Source organism: Notamacropus eugenii, chromosome 1 (assembly GCF_028372415.1).
Source record: "Notamacropus eugenii isolate mMacEug1 chromosome 1, mMacEug1.pri_v2, whole genome shotgun sequence".
Classification (NCBI taxonomy): Eukaryota; Metazoa; Chordata; class Mammalia; order Diprotodontia; family Macropodidae; genus Notamacropus; species Notamacropus eugenii.
Window position 1 is genome coordinate 15,318,732 of NC_092872.1, and position 20,199 is coordinate 15,338,930.

The following is a 20,199-nucleotide window of genomic DNA, read 5'->3' on the forward strand; positions in this document are numbered from 1 at the left end:
AGTTCAAGGATTTCTCACTTCAAAATCAAAAGTAAAAAAAATCTTACAGATAAGTGTTTTGTATGAGATTTTAAAAAATATTTCATGCTACCTATCCCTCATCCTGTGTAGTCAAGACATTTTAAAGTGTATTTTAAGTCCAGAATCTGCTTGACTGAGAATAGCTTTTCTAAGTTTGCTCGGGTCCCAATCAAAATCAGTCTGATTGGTCTCCAACTATTCTGCCCCTCCATACTCCAACCTCAGTTCTCCGTACTGTTTATTTGCAAGGAAGGCAGGGACACAGAAGAAAGTCAATACATTGGGCAGGGGACAATGGGAGTGGTAGAGGGGAGAACATAAAATTCTATCCTAACCCAGAGTGCTATGAGTTACGAAAAGCCACTTTGAAAGATGTCTCAGATTCCTAAGCGACACTGCTCTTTAATCTCAGCTCCCCAGCTTTCTATCCTGTCACCTCTATAGTGCCTGAGATATCCTTATATGATGTTACCTGAGTGATCAGAAACCAGCTTTGAAAACAGATCATAATAAAGAGCTGAAGAATATATTATAAGGGTTCTGTGATGCAAGTTTACCCTAAGCCTAGATAATATGAGTTGGATTCAGGGTGAGTAAAAATCCCCAGGGTCAACAGAGAGACTCTGTGAGCTGTTCTCCTGACATTAGGCAGTCATTTTGGAAGAAACCTTCTTTTGACTATGTACTAGTTCAGAGGAAATGTTTCCTGAAATATTGCCTTTAGAGGCATTGATAAAATATTGTTTTTCGTACTCCTGAGGTCTAGTTAATTTCCTATTCTGACCTTGTATAAGTCAGTTCACTAATCCAAGTTTTATTAGTAAAATAATGGTAGTAGCATCTTCCCTGCCCATCTCAAGGAGCTGAATGAGGATGAAAACAGACCATGTGTGGGTCGTTGTTACTGGTCTTTCATTCTTGAAGAGGACCGATGATGTCAAGATTTGTCTTGACTTGTGTATGAACTGTATTTAAGTGAGGCAGAGCTGCATAAAGTCATCAGCCTCACTCTTGTCTCCTGAGTCATCAAAGTCCAGTGACAAGACAAAAGACAGGGTGACTCAAAATGACCTGGACTCAGAATGGTTAATAAATGGGACAACTTTTGTCAATCAGGAAGTGTTGTGCAGATATACATATATATGTGCAGATATATATATATATATATATATATATATATATATATATATATATATATATATATATATATATATATATATATATATATATATATATATGCCAAAAATCAAGACATTTGGTTGCATTTTTTTTTGGTTTTTCATCTGGAACATTTGCCGCTTTGTAGACAAAGTCAGCTTTTAAATATGCAGTTATAACTGGCTAACTGGTTCTCTACGTCTGCTAGGTGGTTCAGTAGATAAAATGTCAGGCCTGGAGTAAAGTAGACTCATCTTCTAGGGTTCAAATCTGGCCTCACACTTACTAACTGTGTGACCCTGTGCAAGTCACTTAACCCTGCTTGCCTCAGTTTCATCATCTGTAAAATGTAAAATCTGGAGAAGGAAATGGAAAAGCACTCCAACATCTTTGCAAGAAAACCCCAAATGGAGTCACAAAGAGTTGGCCATGATTGAAAAACAACTAAACAGCTGATTCTCTAAAGAGGATCTTGAACTAGTGCTCAGGAAACTAGATTGTGGCTGAGAGTTTCACAAAGGGAAGATAACATTTTGTGCAGCAAGACAGATAAGTGGGGGAAGTTAATACTAAGCTTGATCTCCTAATAGAAAAAAGAGGCAGAAACAACCACTCAAATAAATATCCATATTCACTTTCTAGTGATCTCTGATACATCCTAACCACAATGCTTCCTCTCCTATCTTTCTTTTCTGAATTCTAGAAGGAAATAGAAGTTGTAGATTCATATTAAGAACACTTAGGACTGTACTTTTAAAATTAGTTTATGAAATACACAGAACAGGACAAATAATTCCCATATCTTGAACTTAATATACTGTTGGGGGCTACTCAGAGTCATATCTACCATGGGATGCTACCATTCAAGGGGCAGTGGTGCATTTATACTCCTTTGTCATGTAAATAAATTGAGCTTAGCAGGTATCTAGGGCCTTGCCCACTATAGATGGCCTTCTCTGCAGTAGCTACTCACTATCTTGGTATTCATGTTGACTGATGTCTTAGAGTTTCTGGCTACCCTTGGAGAGACCTAATGGGCCATGATCTCTCCCCTACAGAGCATTTTGTCCTGCAAAGTTGATTTAAGAGGTTTATTTTTTATTTATATTTTTATTATCGCTTGCACAGGGCCACCAAATTGCCAGTAATGGTCATACTACTGTTCTGATAATGATGAGGAGGAATAAATCAACAAATGAGCATTTATTAAGCACCTATTATGTACCAGGTTCTATGCTAGGTACAAAGACAAAACTGAAACAGGCTCTGCCCTCAATGACTACATATTCTATCAGGGGAGAAAACGTAGGCACATAAAGGCATATACAGAGTATACGCAAAATAAATACAAGGTCATTTGGTGAGAGAAAACACTATAAGTCTTATGCAGCACTTAGTATTTGAACAGAGCTTTGAGAGAGACTAAGGGTTCTAAGAGAGCAGAGGTGAAGCAGGAGTACATTCTAGGCATAGGGGTAAACTATACAAAGACTCAGAGGTGGGAACTAGAATGCCATGTGTAACAGCAAGAAGGCCAACTTGGCTAGGCCACAGAGTGTGGTAAGCAGAGCTGTTTCATGAATTAATCACGTCCATCTCTTTGTGACCCCATTTGGGGTTTTCTTTTTTTAACATTAATTTATTTGTTTTCAGTTTTCTATAATCACTTCCAAAAGTCTTAGATTTTCTCCCCCCCCCTCCTCCCTCCCACCCTGAGACGGCATGCAATCTTATATGGGTTCTACACATACATTCTTAATAAACACATTTTCACCTTAGTCATGCTGCATAGAAGAATTAAAATGAATGGAAGAAACCATGAGAAAAATCAAAACAAAACAAAATGTAGCACAAGGGAAAATATTCTGCTTCATTCTGTGATCCAATTCCATAGTCCTTTCTCTGGATGTGGAAGGCATTTTGTCTCAAGAGTCCATTGAGAATGTTTCAGGTCCTTGCATTGCTGTGAAGGGGCTAAGTCTACCAGAAAAAATCCTCGCACACTGTGGTTGTTGCTTTGTACAAAGTTCTCCTTGTTCTGCTCCTTTCACTCAGCATCAGTTCATATAAGTCTTTCCAGGCCTCTCTGAAATCTTCCTGCTTATCATTTCTTATAGCACAATAGTATTCCATTACATTCATATACCACAACTTGTTCAGCCATTCCCCAATTCATAGGCATCCCATTTGGGGTTTTCTTGACAAAAATACTGGAGTGGTTTGCCATTTTCTTCTCCAGCTCATTTTACAGATGAGGAAACTGAGGCAAACAGGGGTAAATGACTTCCTAGGGTTCCACAGGTAGTAAGTATCTGAGGCCAGATTTACATTCAGGTCCTCCTGAATCCAGGATTGGTCCTTTATCAACCTAGTTGGTCAGGTAAGCAGAATACTATGTAATAATCCAGAAATGTAGATTGAAGACAGGTTGTGAAGGGCTTTAAATACTAAACAGATGAGTTTCTATTTGATCCTTGATATAAAAAGAGGCTGCTAGAGTTTACTGCGTGATATGATTAAGCCTGTACTGTAGGCATTTCATTTTGGCAACTGTGTGGAAGGTAGATTGGAGTGGGGAAAGATGAAGCGGGGAGATCAACCAGGAGGTTGTTGAAATAGTCTGTATACTGAAGGCCTGAACGAAGATGGTGCTGATGTGAGGGGAGACAAGGAGAAGGATGCAAGAGCTATTATAGAAGTAGAATCAACAAATCTAACTGGATATTTGAAATAACAAGACTAACTGGCAACTAATCAGATATTTTAGGTAAAAAAGAGTGAAGAATTCAGAATGACTTTGGGGGTAAATGTAATTGATTAGAAGGATCAATTAGAAGGTTTACTCAAGGGAGATAAGGCAATTCATAAGAAGTCTGAGGATCTGGGAAAACTTAATAAGTTATGTTTTGTTATGTTGAATTTGAGATGTCTACATCCAGTTCAATGTGGCCAATAGGCAGTTGGTTATTATGGACTAAGGCTCAGGAAGGAGGGTGTAACAGGATGTATGTATCTGGAAATTGTCTGCATAGAAATAATAATTAAGCCTATTGAAGAGGTCACAAAAGAGAAGTAATAGAGGGAGGACAGAAGGACAGTGACTTGGGGTGTACCTGAAGCTGGGAAGTGATATGGATGATGATCCTGCAAAAGATATCGAGAAAGAATTGTCAGGCAGAAAGGAGAACCAAGGATGAGATGTGGAGACAGTGAGAGGTAAGGAGAGGGACAGGGAGAGGGGGGGAGAGAGACAGAGACAGAGAGAGAGAGAGACAGACAGACAGAGAGACAGACAGAGAGAGAGAGAGAGAGAGAGAGAGAGAGAGAGAGAGAGAGAGAGAGAGAGAGAATAGCAGCAGAGTGACAGAAAGACAGAGGCAGAGACAGCAATAGGGAGGAAGAGAGAGAACGGAGAAGAGAGGAGAGGAGAGGGAAGGGGAAGGGAGAGGAAAAAGAGAAGACAAGGAGAGGAGAGGAGAGCGGTCAACAAGAATCATTCCGTTAAGGGGAAGGACTCATTCAAGCCTTTCCATTTCATTCTTTCATATTTATCAAAGGATTAGGGTAGAATGTTTTGCTACCACATTTTTAATGTTTCAACCCTTATTTCTTTATGACAGAAAACAAATTTCATGAAGTAAGCTGGTGGGAAATAGGATAGGGAATATGTCATCTGTCATAATCTTTATGCCTCCAATAGCAATTTTATTTTAAATTTGCTTAAAAATCAGAAGGGAACCAAACTTCAGAGTCAGATGTTTAATTTATAGCCTAGAGCAACCATCTCTGAAGATTTTCAGCCCTCTAATGCGTGAATGATGAGCTTGACTGGTAGAGCAGGTGATAGAGATATAAATTAGTCTTCCTGTGGCTTAACCTGACACAAACACAAAAATAAATCAAAGAACTGGCTTTCATCTCTTTATTTTAGTGTATCCACACTCTTCTAAAGAGTGAGCATATCTTTGACAGGACTCCTGATGATCATTGTAACTGCTTGTGCTGTCCACCTCCCCAAAATTATTTTGTGTCTGTGTGTGTAATATACACATACACTATATATACACCTATATACATAGATATCTGTGTATGTACATATATATTTTTTTTCCCCATATACATGTTGTTGTCCTCCAATAGAATAAGTTCCATGAGGGCAAAAATAGCTTCACATTTGTTATTTCCTCAGCTCCGCTCCAAACACAGAACCTAGAATTTAGTAAGTACTTAATAAATACCTGTTGAACAAATGAAAGAATCTTTGACTTTTAGGAAAGAGGACAGCAATTCTTTTGTCTCATATAAATGATCTCCCATATAAATGATTGATCTGACCTCTGACACCTCCTATGTGATCCTGAGTAAGCCATTTAATTACCCTGAATTTCTGTGACTTCATCTATAAAATGAGGGAGTTAGCCTCAATGGTTTGAGGTAATTTACAGATCTACATCTTTGATCTTTTGGAGATTTCACATGGAGGACACCCTAGCAGGATGTATATTTCCCTTTTTTCATTGTAACACATGAATTCAATTCTTGTTTCTATGGTGATGATTCTCAAATCTAGTTACATAATCCTACCCTCTCTACTGAGCTCCAGTCTCTCATTTCCAACCACCTAATAGATACCTCAAACTAGACATTCCAGAGATATCTTAAACTCAACCTATCCAAAACTGAATTCATTAACTTTTCTCCAAAACCTTCCCCTCTTCCTAACTTCCTTATTAATGTTCAGAGTGCCACCATACTGCAGTCATTCAGGCTTGAAACCTAGGTACCAGCTTCCATTTCTTGCTTTCTCATTCCCCTATATCTAACCCGTTGCCAAGGCATGTCAATTTTACCTTTGTAACATCTCTTTAATGGGCACCCCTCTCTCTTATGACACTCCCACCATCCTGGCAGAGGCTCATCTCCTCACACCTAGATTAGTGCAAAAGCCTGCTGGTGGGTCTGTCTGCCACAAGGCTCTCCTTACCCCAATCCAACCTCTACTCAAATGTCAAAGTGATTTTTCTAAAGGTCAGGTCTATGTCGTTCCCACCCCCCACCTTCCCCCCCACTCAATAAACATCACTGGTTCCTTATCTCCTCCAAGATCAAATATAAAATCCCCTGGCATTCAACACCCTTTATAGTATAACCCCCTTCGTGTGTTCTTACACATTGCATCCCACTGAATGCTCTACTATCAGTCATACTCACCTCTTTACTGTTCTTCAATATTGAGATGGACATTCCAGCTTTCTCTGGCTATCCCCCATGACTGGCACGTTTTTCCTTCTCATTTCTGCCTCCTGGCTTCTCTGGGTTCCTTCAGGTCACAGCTGAAGTCCAACTTTCTACAGGAATCCTTACCTGATTTCTTTACTTCTAATCTTTCCCTCTGTTGATTATTTCCAATTTATCCAATTTTTTATATGGCTTGTTTGAACATAGTTGTTTGAATGATGTCTCTTTCACTAGACTATGAGCTCCTGGAGAACAAGGACATCTTTTACCTTTTTTTTGTATCCCCACTATTTGACACAGTACCTGATACAGTGCCTAGGGCTTAATCAATGTTTAATGATCCATTGACCAAGTGACTTATCCAGGGTCACAGAGGTAAAGTGGCCATCAGGATCTGGGACCAATTCCTCTGACTGCCAATCCAGCATTCCATAGATAAGGAGGAGGAGAGCAATGAACAGAACACCTTTTCATTTCTGAGCACAGATCTTCAACTTGAAGGCTCGGTTCAAGATTACCCAGAGCAGAAGGTGAGAGAAGGGAAAAATAATAGGTCAGTTTGCAAAGAGGAAAATGTAGCTTTAATGTAAGGAGAAAACTTTCTAACAATTAGAGACCTAAAGTGTAAGAAGCTGCTGTCACCAGAGGTCTTCAGCCAAGGCTGCATAATCACTCTCTTGTATGGCATAAAGGGATTCCTTTGCAGATAGAAGATGGAGTAAATGACTTTGAGTGTCTCTTCCAACCTGGAGATTCTGATTCTATGACTGAGTACCAACCTTATCTCTCATAGCTCCTATGAACAATTTCAAGTATGGAAGGGAAAAGAGATTTTCTGAAATGTGTATGGAATAGAGTTTCTATCTTTGCACTCATGAGAGCAGTATTATGGATAAATCAAATCAAATATTCTATTCATATCTTTCTAGATGATAGTTCTGACCTCCTTGTGTGTCTGCTTTTATCTATTTAAAATAAAAGTAATAGTCCTGAGAGGTTTTCTTTTCAAGAAAACTTGCCTAACAAGCTATGTTCTAAGTGGCAAATAATATGTGGGGCAAATTTAGTTGATGGAGGGGGAGAGGGATATTAGCAGGACAGAGGTGGCACCGAGAATGGCCTACCCTAAAGTGCAATAAAATTAGGAGATGAGGGAACCCTTCCCTCAAGAAGCTCAGCCATTGACATAGTCAATGGTTCCCAATCCCAACATTCCCCTGCTTCAACACCTTTTGCAGCTCATGAGGGCCAAAATAATTTTGGGGAGGTGGACAGCACAAGCAGCTATAGTGATCACCAGGAGTCCTATCAGAGATATGTTCACTCTTTAGAAGAGTGTGGATACACTAAAATAAAGAGATAAAGCCAGTTCTTTTATTTATTTTTGTGTTTGCATCAGGTTAAGTTACATGAAGTTATTGGCTGTGTCATATCAGGTCACAGGATGATTTCTTCATTCAGTGCAACTGCACCTTGGCTGTAGAGAGGAAGTATATCCCACATGTTGGTGCTCTGGAAGAAAATTCCATTTGCCCCTACCCTAGTCATAGCTCTCCCAAAAAGTAACAAAATGGCCAATAAGTAAGAAATCACAAGGCAAAGGAGAAGGAAAGGGCCTACGTAATTGATAAACTGGATAAACATTCCCTAAATAATGGTTAAGTTGCCCAAAAATAGTGTGAAGAAATACTCAAATCCCACATGTGGTCGTTCTGGGAATTCCCTAGAACTGAGATTTATATATAATGACATTCCCCTTTCGGCACTGTTTTCCCTAGGTCTTGATGGCATTCTTCTCAAGGAAATTTCACTGTGTTTTTTGCAAAGTCACCCATGAACTGAATAGTCAAATCTCATCCGATTATATATTTGCTAAAAGCAAATATCCAACATGTTTTCTGATGGACAAGAAGTTCTAAACGGAGCTTTCAAACAACAGTGGACAGTATCATACAATGAACAATTGGGTATAATGTATGCTCGCAATACTAGATTTGCACAGATGTGACAGCTTTATCATTTTGATGGCTGCCTATACTTGAAATATTTTATTGCCAATTTTTGACAACTCATTTTTCTTGTGCACATCTGTCCCAGTGTACAAGCTGACTATGATATATCCTAATCCTAAGACTGAGAAATTCATGGAGCTCTGCAGTAAGCTAATGTAGCCAAATGTCTTTCTCCCCATGCAAAATGTGAACATTTACTTGCATTATTTTAATACAATGGATCTGATTTCTGCCTGCGTGGACCTTGATGATTGCTATTATCTCTTGTTTTAGAAATGACAGAATGTATCGGTTTTGACTTTGTTTTTGACCATGAAATTGGTTGTGATTTGCATGTTTTGTTCTACTTACCCCAAGAAAAAAGAATAAATGGGTTCTAAGTTCTGGGAAATTTTTTAACTTACTGAAGTTAAATCAAGAGGGGTTTTTCCATTTTAATATTCTCTTTATCCTGTACTTCTTCCTACTATCCCAGTGAGGGATAATTATACCTTACAATTACCCAACATTCCTATCCAATTTTTTTTAAAGCTAAAGTAGACATTGATTTAAGTTTCCACCAAATTTTGTCCCAAGGCATGTTATATATACATGTGCTTCAAGGAAGTAAATATAAAATATATCCTAGGCTTTCTGAAGAGTTATGCAACTCTCAAGCAACTTTCTTTTCTCAGATGCTGCTTCTCCTTCCCTTTTGCACTTCTATGCTGTTCTATGATATGTTTAATCGTGTATATGCTGTATGCTGTCCTACCAGACTATCCATTCAATGAAGGCAGGGACTTTGCCTTGTTTACCTTTGCATCTCCAATACCGAGCACCAAGCTTTATACTTCGATGTTTTTCCTAAATGAATTGAATTTTAGTTATGAAGTTTCAAAAGCAAAAATCAATGCTTTGTTTCTAATTATTAAGTGGAGGTAGAGGGAGAAAATAAAGAAGAGAGAACACAGCCTACATGTATTTGTCACATTAGGTACTGCAGTCGGCAGTAGGTACAATATTGGTAGAAGAATCACAGTAAAGAGGACCAGTAATTCACAGAAGACAAAGTCCAAGAATGAAGTCAACAATAAAGCCCATAGCCTCACATACCTATAAACAAATGCCCAAAATAGAGACAAAAAGCATGCGGAAATCAAGATCCTAACAAAGGGAAACAAATTTGATTTCATTAAGTGCTGTTTAAACTTTGTAGACCATGATTCATAGATCAACTATGCTTATAGAACTAAGGGGAGAAATAACAAATTATATCCATGTGAAAAAGCCCTAGAAGCTATAAGGAAACAGTATGATGGAGAGCATTTGTGTATTTCTCATCAGTCAAGGGAACAGAGGCAATACTGTCTTATGAGTAGAATAAAGAACACCTGAAAATAAAAAAAAATAGATCAGGAACTTGGAAAATGGGTTGCATATCGAGCATTGACTGAACTCTTACTCTGCCAAAAGCAGAGCCACTAGTAATCTCTTAGCTTGCCTTCTTGATGAATTCATCCTTCAAAAGATAGTGGAAGCAATCAGAAGAATTGCCAGTCTGGGCCTAATTCTGATGAATTAGGGAGGGACTGATTGCTAAAGGGAAGTGATGGGAAACCTGGGGGAAAGTGGTCCTTCCCATCTTAGAGTTGAAGGTAATGAATGAGCTGAAAATCAAGCTCAAGCTTACACAAATTCTAGATTTTGTAGGTATGCCAAAGGGTGGATAGAAGATATGAATATAATCTCATGTTCTCAAATTCTACAAGAGGATTTGAAACTAGAAGAAATAGAAACTTTCAAGGAGATAATTCTGATGATACAATCACTAACAACTCCAATTTGGAGAAAGGGAGGAAATATACAAAGAGATTAATGTGGACACATGTAGCTCAGATTCTGTTAAAAATATATATGAGATAGCAACAAGGACATATAATAGATACAAAATATTGGCATGGTCCTATAAGAATTGTGAGATGCGCTAAAACTCATTTAGTGAACTTAAGTCAGCAATGAATATTAAAATACTGCAAAAAAATATTTTTTAAAACAATAATAGGGACAAAAAGAATATAAAAGAAGGAAGAGGACTATGGGTTAAGAACTGGAATGGAGCTTAGATGCCATCTAGTCCAACCCTTTCATTTTATAAATGAAGACCTGGAAGTTAGAGAGAGGATGTGACAGGTAGGGTCCATAGCTAGTACAAATTTGAAGCCAGGTCTTCCTAATACCAAATCTAGCACTCCATCCTCTCCATTATACTGCTCATGTACTCAGGAATTTCTGCTCGGGTTATAGAAGAATTCTACTGGATTTAGGATCAAACGAGCTAGGTTTAAATTCTGACTCTGCTGCATTGTTACCTGTGTGACCTCAGATAAGTCACTTAATTTATTCAAGCCTCAATTGCTTCCTCTGTGAAATGAGGAATTTAATTATATGATTTCTAGAGCTTTTTTCAATCATACATCCCTTCTCTGCTAAGGAAAATCACCTTTTAGCTGGGAAGTAGAAAACAAAAAATGGTTAAAAAGGTTCTTAAAATCAAATATAAATGCAGTAAATGATAGATGATGGTAACAGAATGCATAGCTACACTCAAAATGTTCAAGTCATAAAGCTCATGTAAAAGACATTCAAGATACTGAAATTTCTTATACATGTGATTGATGAGCCACTCTGATTTTTTAAAAACTGTGGAAAATAGGAGAGGTATCTCATTACCAGAGATGGGAAAATATTCTTGAATTTTTTTTAAATGTGTGTGTGTAGTTCCAGGTGGAAAGGGTAAAAATTCTACAAACTGTAGGTTCTTCTTTAAAAATAATATTTCATTTCCCCCCAAATTATGTGTAAAAACCATTTCTAACATTCATTTTCTTTCAAGTTTTGAGTTCCAAATTCTATGCCTCCCTCCCTGAGATGGTAAACAACCTGATACAGGTTATGCATGTGCAGTCATAAAACATGTCCATAACAGTCATTTTGTGCAAGAAGAGAGAGAGACAGAGAGTCAGAGAAATAGTATGCTTCAGTCTGTATTCAGACAACGTCAGCTATTTTTCTGGAGGTGGATAGCATTTTTTTCATCCTGAGTCCTTTGAGATTATGTTGGATTGTTGCATTTCTAAGAATAGCCAAGTCATTTACAGTTCTGCCTAGTAAAATATTGTAAGTACTGTGTACAGTGTTTCCCTGGTTCTGCTCACTTCACTTTGCATCAGTTCATATATATGAGAGTGTGTATGTGTGTGCGTGCATGTGTGTGTGTATGTATGTATATCTTTCCAGGTTTTTCTCAAATCATCCCACTAGAGCAATAATATTCCATTACAATCATATACCACAGTTTGTTCAGCCATTTTCCAATTCATGGCTATTCCCTCAATTTCCAATTCTTAGCTACCACAAAAAGTGCTACTATAAATATTTTTGTACAAATAGGCCCTTTTCCCTTCTTTTTATCTCTTTTGTAATACAGACCTGGCAACGGTATTATTGGATCAAAGGGTACACACAGTTTTATAGCCCTTTGGGCATACACACTATAGGTTCTTGAGCTTAACTTTGATTTCTAGTAAACACCCTAGAATATTAATTAAAGGATGATTTGTGAGCATGTAGAAAAAGAAAAAATGATTGCAGATAGCTAAGATTGGCTTCATCACAACATGTCATGCCAGACTAAACATAATTTTTGTTGAATATTAAATGAATGAAATGAATTACTTTCCTTTTTGATGGGGTTAGTAGACTGGTAGAATGCGAGAATAACATAGCCATAGTAAATCATTTGACAAACTCTCTCATGCCATTCTTGTAGGAAAAAATAGAGATATGCAGGCTAGCTGAGAATCCAATTAAGTGAATTTAAAAATTAGTTGAATGATGAAGCACAATAAGTAGTCACTGATTGTTCAATGTCAACTTAGAGGGAAACCTCTAATAGAATGCCCTCTCCCCCCTCAAATGTGTCCTTGGTTCTGTGCTGTTCAATAACTTTATCATTAACTTTGAGGAAGATAGAAATAGTATTTTTATCAAATTTGTAGCTGACATGAGTCTGGAAGGGATAGCCAACACATTGAACAACAGTAAGGATCACAAAAAAATCTCACCTATTTGGAATGATGGGTCAAATCTAATGAAATGAAATTTATTTGGAATAAATGCAAAGTCCTTTGCTTGGGTTTTAAAAAACCAAATGCATAAGGATAGAATGGGGAAGGTATAGCTGGAGGATAACAATCATTATTATTTTCATTATTGTAACAACTAGCATTTATATAGCATTTTAAGGTTTGCAAAGCACTTTATGTTAATTTTTTGCAAAGCACTACATATAATTTACATATATATACATATATATGTAAACATACATTACCTCAACTTATCCCAACTAAAACCTATGAAAAGGGTGCTACTATCATCCTTATTCTATAGAAGAGAGAGACTAAGTGACTTTTCCAGATTTGAAGTCAGGTCTTCCTGACTCCAAATCTAGCACTCTCTCCCTAACCTTGGATTTGATTATTCTGCAAAAATCCTTGATGTACCAGAATAGTAATCTTTGTTCTATATTCCAATTGTCAACCAGTAATGCTGGTTTAAATGCTTGCTTAATAGTTTAATAAACTCTAATTGTTAATCAGTTGATACAGCTGAGTCCAAACTAAGTGATACAGAATTGTTCAAGGCAGATATTTTCCTTCCTTCTATCTATAAATGTCCTGAAATGGAACAGGCTAGTATTGTCTCTCCCTTTGATAAGAGGACTTGACATGCCAATCCATGATACTTCCCTTCTCATTTGGAAGCGAAGCATGACAGAGAATTATTCATGGCATGTTCTGCAGGCATATTCTTACTAATGAGAAGCAGTGTGTTCTAGTGAGTAGTAAGTCAAATGGGAATCCAGAAGCAGAACTCTATTTTCAGTTATACCACTGGTATGTTATGTTATATGTTATATATCCCTGAAATCTCAGTAAGCCTCAGATTCTCATTCTGATTTATACTTGCAGATTTCACAAAAGTGGCATGTACATGAAAAGTTATAAATCAGGCAGCCCCCCAAATGCAGAGGTTTATATGTTTACATTTGGTAAAATCTCTGAAAAGTTCTAATAGAACCTTTCTAATTAATGAAATGCCCTGCTTAACTGAGAATTAATAAGAATCCTGTTTTTTGCTTTACTCATAAAATTTTCTAAAATGCGTCGGTTAGTTTTTTGTCATAAAATAAATATAATCTTTGTGAATTTGATGATCTCAAAATCCCTGGGAATTATTTTGAAGATTAATGATGAATGCACAGACCTATAGGTAGAGCAAGTATAAAAATTTGACCTAAATCTCCAGGGACCTCAGGATATATCCTGGAAGTTGGTGGTTGAAAATCCTTTCTCTTTTAAGAAGTTGTTTTCTGTTGATTTGCCTCACTCAATTAAACAAATACGTTATAGAATATCTTCCGCTTAACTGAGGGCTACAGTTCCCTGAATTCTGATTAGTTGAAGTCATATGTAAATAATACACATAGTCATATGTGCTGGTTGTTGTCCTTCATTCTCAAAGAGGACCAAAATGACATCACCATGATAAAGTCAAGTTTCAGTGTGTCTGACTGTGGCTGATCAGAGCAGTACAAGCTTGGAATGCTCTACCACAGACTGGGCACAGATAGTCCGTGTGAATATTTGTGGTGGATACTCCAAATTTGTACATCCTATGTTTCCTTTGTGCTGTTTTAATTCTGTTTTGCTCATAGAACACAGCACCTTTTCTGATGTGGGCATGCCATGCTGAGCTGTCCTGTGTCAGTGTCTCCCATGTCACACAGTCAAATCTAAAGTTCTGGAAAGAGATCTTGAGAGTGTCCTTGTATCTCTTCTGACTACCATGTGATCACCTGCCCCATGTGAGTTCTCCATAAAATAGTCTTTTGGCAAACATACATTTTGCATTTGAACACTCTGGTCAGCCCATTGGAGTTGCACTCTCTGAAGCATAGTTTGAATGCTTGGCAGTTTAGTTCAAGCAAGGACCTCAGTGTCTAGTACCTTATCCCATCAGGTGATCTTTAGAATCTTCCTAAAACAGTTCAAATGGAAGAGATTCAGTTTTCTGGCATGGTGCTGGTAGATTGCCCATGTTTCATAGGCATACAACATGAGGTCAGCACAATAGTTCAGTAAAACTTCAGTTTGGTGGCCAATCTAATACCTCTTGTCTCCCATACTTTTCTTCGGAACCTCCCAAGCACTGAGTTAGCTCTGGCAATGCGTGTGTCAACTTCATTGTCAATGTGCACATTCCTGGAAAATACACTACCAAGGTAAATGAACTTATTCACCCCTTTATAAGTTACCTGCACAAAATAGCAAGATAGGATAACAAATATGATGAATTTTAAGAAACATGATACGAAGATCTAAAGGTGGAACATAGCCCTGAAAAGGACTTGGCAGCCATCACACCAAAGATACTGGTCCTCCCTAAACACACCCTACATCCCAAATTTCTGCCAAAACCTGAGATTGAACCAGGGACCTTTAGATCTTCAGTCTAACACTCTCCCTACTGAGCTATTTTGGCTTTGTAGTCATATGCGTATATTTGTCTAGACTGTACTTTTGACTTATCAGTAAAGAAACCTTTCTGACTACTCTAGTCATGCGATAAGAGCTTATTTCTAGAACCACATACCCTCCACAGAATTGTTTCACTAAAACTCTAGCCTTGTTACAATATTGTACAATTTCCCAGACCATGTTGTGACATTTTTGCTAAGTGCACAAGTGGCATTAGTAGCTTCTAGGAAAATTAATGTCTGTGATCTTAAATTCTCTAGTCAAGAACTCTCTCTAATTCTAAATTCTCTAGCCAAATCCAATCTGTGTAGTGAGTGGCATTCTTGGTAGCACTCTTTGTATCATATGGGCTAACCACAGAAAATGTCTAGGACACTCTCCATTCTCTGTTCAGGGATTATGGCCAGCTAAGCCAACCATGATGAAACCATCATGGACTCTGTTCAAGAGATATCATGTTTCTTAAAATTCATCATATTTGTTGGTGGGTACTCCAAATTTGTACATCCTATGTTTCCTTTGTGCTGTTTTGTACAGGTAACTTGTGCTATTTTGTACAGGTAACTTATAAAGGTGTGAATGCAAATTTTTCCCCCATCAACTTTGTAATTTTGAATGCTGCTATTTCAGCTCTTTGTGTCTCTTGATTATAGCTCCTAAAGTCAACGGAGTTTAATTCCTAAACCAAAAATAAATGCACCTGGTATGATAGTTTATTCAGCAATAATATGCTTTCATGCTAAAGTTTGCCTACAGCCTCAAAGATATACTACGTATAAATTGATATGGAATCAAATATGTTCTTTATAGAATACTTTATGAAACGTGGGACTTGGTTAATTCTCATTGCCTTAATGTGCAAACATGATTAGAATCATGAAAATCCAAAAGACTTACCTGATTGCTGAGCAGAATTTTCATTAGAGTAGCATTAAAAACTGTTGTTACTACCACTTGGGTTTTTAAAGTCCTACTACAGACTGATCACCAATGAAAATAATAAAAGCCATTATCACAGTTGTGAGATTAGCTTAGGAAAATGTACTTCCCATTGTGGCACTTCAGGTTTACTTAAATTATTGGCTCATTTATGATGTTATACATGACACATACCAAAGTATGTCCTTGACTTCATTTTGGGATCTCATTTGCAGAACTTGATCCTCTTTTCTGTTCACATCTGAAGTCAATAAGGTTAGGGCTCTGCCAATGAGCTTAGAATTGTAGGACTTTTTCAGTTCACAAAGAGTCCATTGACACAGAGGACTGTGGAATTCACCTCCCACCTATAGCCTCTTCCAGTTACCAGAAACACTAACCACTGGAATTAATGGAAACATTAATGGAAACAAGACAGCTAAAGAGTTTTATTTTTCCAAAACTTTATACATTAGAAATTGCCACCCAAAACTACTCTATAGATGTGAAAATGTGATAAACATTTAATCTTTTAAGAGACCAGTCCATTGACCACATATATAAATTTCCCTCGCTACCTGTGGTCTATCTACCATGACTTGAGACCTACTATGGTAGAAGAATTTAAATGTATCTCTTTGCTCTTTCTTGTTGTGAGAATTGAAGGAAATAATCTAACTTTTCTGTCACTTTTCAGAACAATGAAGAAAAACTATAGTGAACAGAGTGTATTTTGGCAAATGATCTAGCAACACAAAAATTACCAATACCCATGACAACTAATTGTATTTTTCAGGATTTGCCAATGTCTTCAGTTAGAGGGCATTCTTGTCTTGTCCCACTTAGGATTTAGAGCTAGTCTTGTGTTTATGTAGATACGCCAAGAACTTAATTGGTGACAACATCAATACAATCTTGACTATATGATAACCCAAAATAATTATTAAATTTGCTTTCTTCATACACAAAGGTGACCCTCTTGATTAATATAACCAGGAGTGTCAGGCTTGATCTTAGCGATTTCATTATCCTGTCATTCAACATTTTCTCGACACAAAGCCGAGAAGTACTGGAGTGTGTGCCACACAATAGAGAAAATGCTGCTTTACACCAAAGTAATTTTCCAATTTACTTTGCTCTGCTTCTCCCCTCCCCCATGAGAAATTCAATTCAACTCAACTAGCATTTATTAGCCCTGTGCATGGAACTGTACAAAAGGATAAAAAAGGATTTTCAAGGATAGAAAAAAATTCCCTGACATTAAGGAGTTTGCATTCTGATGGGGCAATTACATGTACAAACATAAACAATAAAAACATATGCAAAATAACTTCAAGGGAGAGAAACCACAGACAAGTGGGTGAAGCAGGTAAGGGGAGAGAACACATGTTTATTGAGTACATGTCATGCACTATGACTTTACAGACATTTTCTTATTTGAGCCTCACAACAACCCTGGGAGATAGGTGCTATTGTGATCTTATTTTACGGTGGAGGAAACTGAGGCAGACAGATTCAGTGACTTGCCCAGGGTCACATACATAGTAAGTGTCTGAGGCTGGATTTGAACTTAGGTCTTCCTGACTCCAGGCCCAGTGCTCTATCCACTGAACCATGCCTCTGGTAAGACCTTTTATAGAGAGTGAAACTTGGAGATAGAGTTTGCAAGAGGCTGAAGTTAGAAGGTGAAACATTCCAGGCATCAGCGACAGCCTGTAAAAAGGTACAAAAATGGGAGATGGGATGTTGTTCCAGAGTTGTTTTACATTGAAAGAATATATGGCTACTGATTTCTTTTCCTTTTAGCATCATTAGTGTTATAAGGAATCTGAAACTAATTCAGGTTAGTCAGCCTTATCTTGTGAAGAGATTCAACAAACTATAAAGAAATGGAATAAAAAAGGAAGGGCAATGTACTAGACATCAGGAGAGATGTCTTCTAGTTCTACTAACTTGCTTGACTTTGGACAAGTCACCTAAATTCCAGGACCTTCAATTTCCTCATCATGTTCCCTATGTAGAGAGATTAGAAAATAAGTCAATTTGAGTAGACTTAAGGTATGTGGGGGGAAGATATATATAATCAGTCAGGAAAAAGAGGTTGGAGGGCTTTGAAAGCCAAACAGAAGAGTTTATATATAATTCTAGAGATAATAAGGAGCCACTGAAGCTTTTTGAACTGGAGAGTGACAAGATCAGACCCATATTTTAAATTGACAGCTATGTGGAAGATGGGATGTATAAGGGAGAAACTAGATGTAGTATCAGTTTGGAGGCTATTGCAATAGTCCAAGTAAGAAGTGAGAAGTTCCTAAAGTGTAATATTTGTGAGACAAGTGAAGAGAATAGGGAGAATTCAAGAGTTTTGTTGTTGTTTTAATTGAACTAATATGACTTTACTGGAAGTCCCCAGTGAGGAACTGATCTTACCTACGTAAATGGGCATCTTCTCTGCAGCTTGTGGTCCTAGAGAGTTGCCTCAGGCAACAAGATATTAACTGACTTGCCCGGGATCATGGTGTGTGTTAGAAAAAGTAAATAAACCTAGATCTCTTTTCTTATTGGGCTAGTTCTCTATTCACTCTTCCCATGTTCTTTAAAACCTTTCCATCCCTTCTCAAATTTCCCATGAATACCCCTCCCTCTACCTTCTCAGCTGAGAACCTTGCTTCATATTTTACAGGAGGAAAAAAGAGATCATTTGCCCTAAGCTCCTTCTCCTTTCTTCCCTGTTTCATGTCACTTAAATGCCTTCTACCACTATGTCCTCCTTCACTGCTCACCCTCTTATATGAAGAGTTGGCCTTACTGCATCCCGAGGGAAATTCCTTTACCTGCACAAGTGATCGCATTCCATTCCTTCTCTTCCAACTCATGAACCTTTCTGTCACCCCCAATCTATCACCAATCTTCAGTCTCTCTCTGTCTACTGGCTCCTTCTCTGCTGCCTAAAAACATGCTCATGACTCCCTCATTTTTGAAGAGTCCTCACTTGATCCTTCCACTGTATCAAGTGGCTCTCAGGAGAGATCTAAGAGCTACATGCATCGATTTGGGAGGCATTTGAATAATAATGGTAGTTGAATTGATGAGAACTGATGAGATCACCAAGAAAGAATCTCAAGAAGGAAGAGGAGAGGGACCAAGACAGTATCCTTGGATAAAGCCATGTGGGCAGAAGATGGAAAATGATTTGACAAAGGAAATTTGATGGTGAGAGGAGGATCAAGAGATGAAAAGGAAGCAAAACAAGCAATTAAAATAACCATGTTTGTCAGCGTAATCAACATCCTATACTTATGGTCTACTTCTTCTCTACTGAGAGGAATAAAGAAAGAACAGCCCTTCCTCCCAGTCAGTCAAGAAGTATTTGTCAAACACATTTATCAAACATAATATAAACAAAAAAGAGAGACAGACCTTGCCCACAAAGACCTTATATTCTAAGAGGGTAAGATAACATACAAGGAAGCTAAAGTGGGGGTGGGAAGGAAATTACCAGGCACAGAAATATTATGGGAGACTCCAGATTGCAGTATGGTGAGGAATGCTGAGACAGCAACTCTGGACACCCCTCTTTAAATGAGAAGGCACCATCCAATCAGAAGGAGGGACCTAGGGGCTGAAAGTATTTTCAAGTTGTGAATTCCAGGAATAAATCCATCTTCCTGGATGAAGAATTTGGGGGAGGCAGCATGATAGAACAATGTGGCTTGCAACTTAGTAAGAAAATCCCATCTCTGCTTTCAGCAAAAAAAAAAAAAAAAATGCTCTTCGTATGTACCACTAAAAGTCTCCATAGAGCCTGAAAACTTCTTTGCAGCTCTTTTTCCCAAGCAGACTTTAAATTCTTTCCATTTTAGCAGCTATTTTCCCCTATTCGTTGCGGAAACGTGTATCAAACATTTACATTGTGCAAGGCAATTAGCAAAGATGGGGTGGAGGGAAAATGCATGATAGAAAAGACATGTTCTGCCTTTTAGAAACCTACAGTCACAGGGATGATTAGACATGGAGAAATAGATATCATGCACATTATACTAGCTTAAGCATATGAGAGGAGTTCAAAGTTCTATGAAATCAAATGAAAGACTGCTGAAAACTTCACAGAGAAGTTGACATTTGAATTGGATAAAGAAGAAGGGCTAGGATGTGGAAACAGTTTACCATTTCATTTAGATATGATTAATTTACAAGTACCCTGTCAATGCTTATATAGTAATTCCTAAAGCAATAGTAAACATTTTACATTTTGTCAACGTGAAAAATCT

General features: G+C 37.7%; 1 long non-coding RNA gene and 1 other non-coding gene across 2 annotated transcripts in view; both read right to left on the reverse strand.

The window, feature by feature from the left end:
• LOC140534148 (uncharacterized) overlaps positions 1–20,199 on the reverse strand; it is a 182,393-nt gene that overhangs the window by 25,273 nt on the left and 136,921 nt on the right. The gene's annotated exons all lie outside the window — the stretch shown is intronic.
• TRNAF-GAA (transfer RNA phenylalanine (anticodon GAA)) lies at positions 14,942–15,014 on the reverse strand. Its single transcript has one exon. It is a non-coding gene; the product is annotated as a tRNA-Phe (tRNA).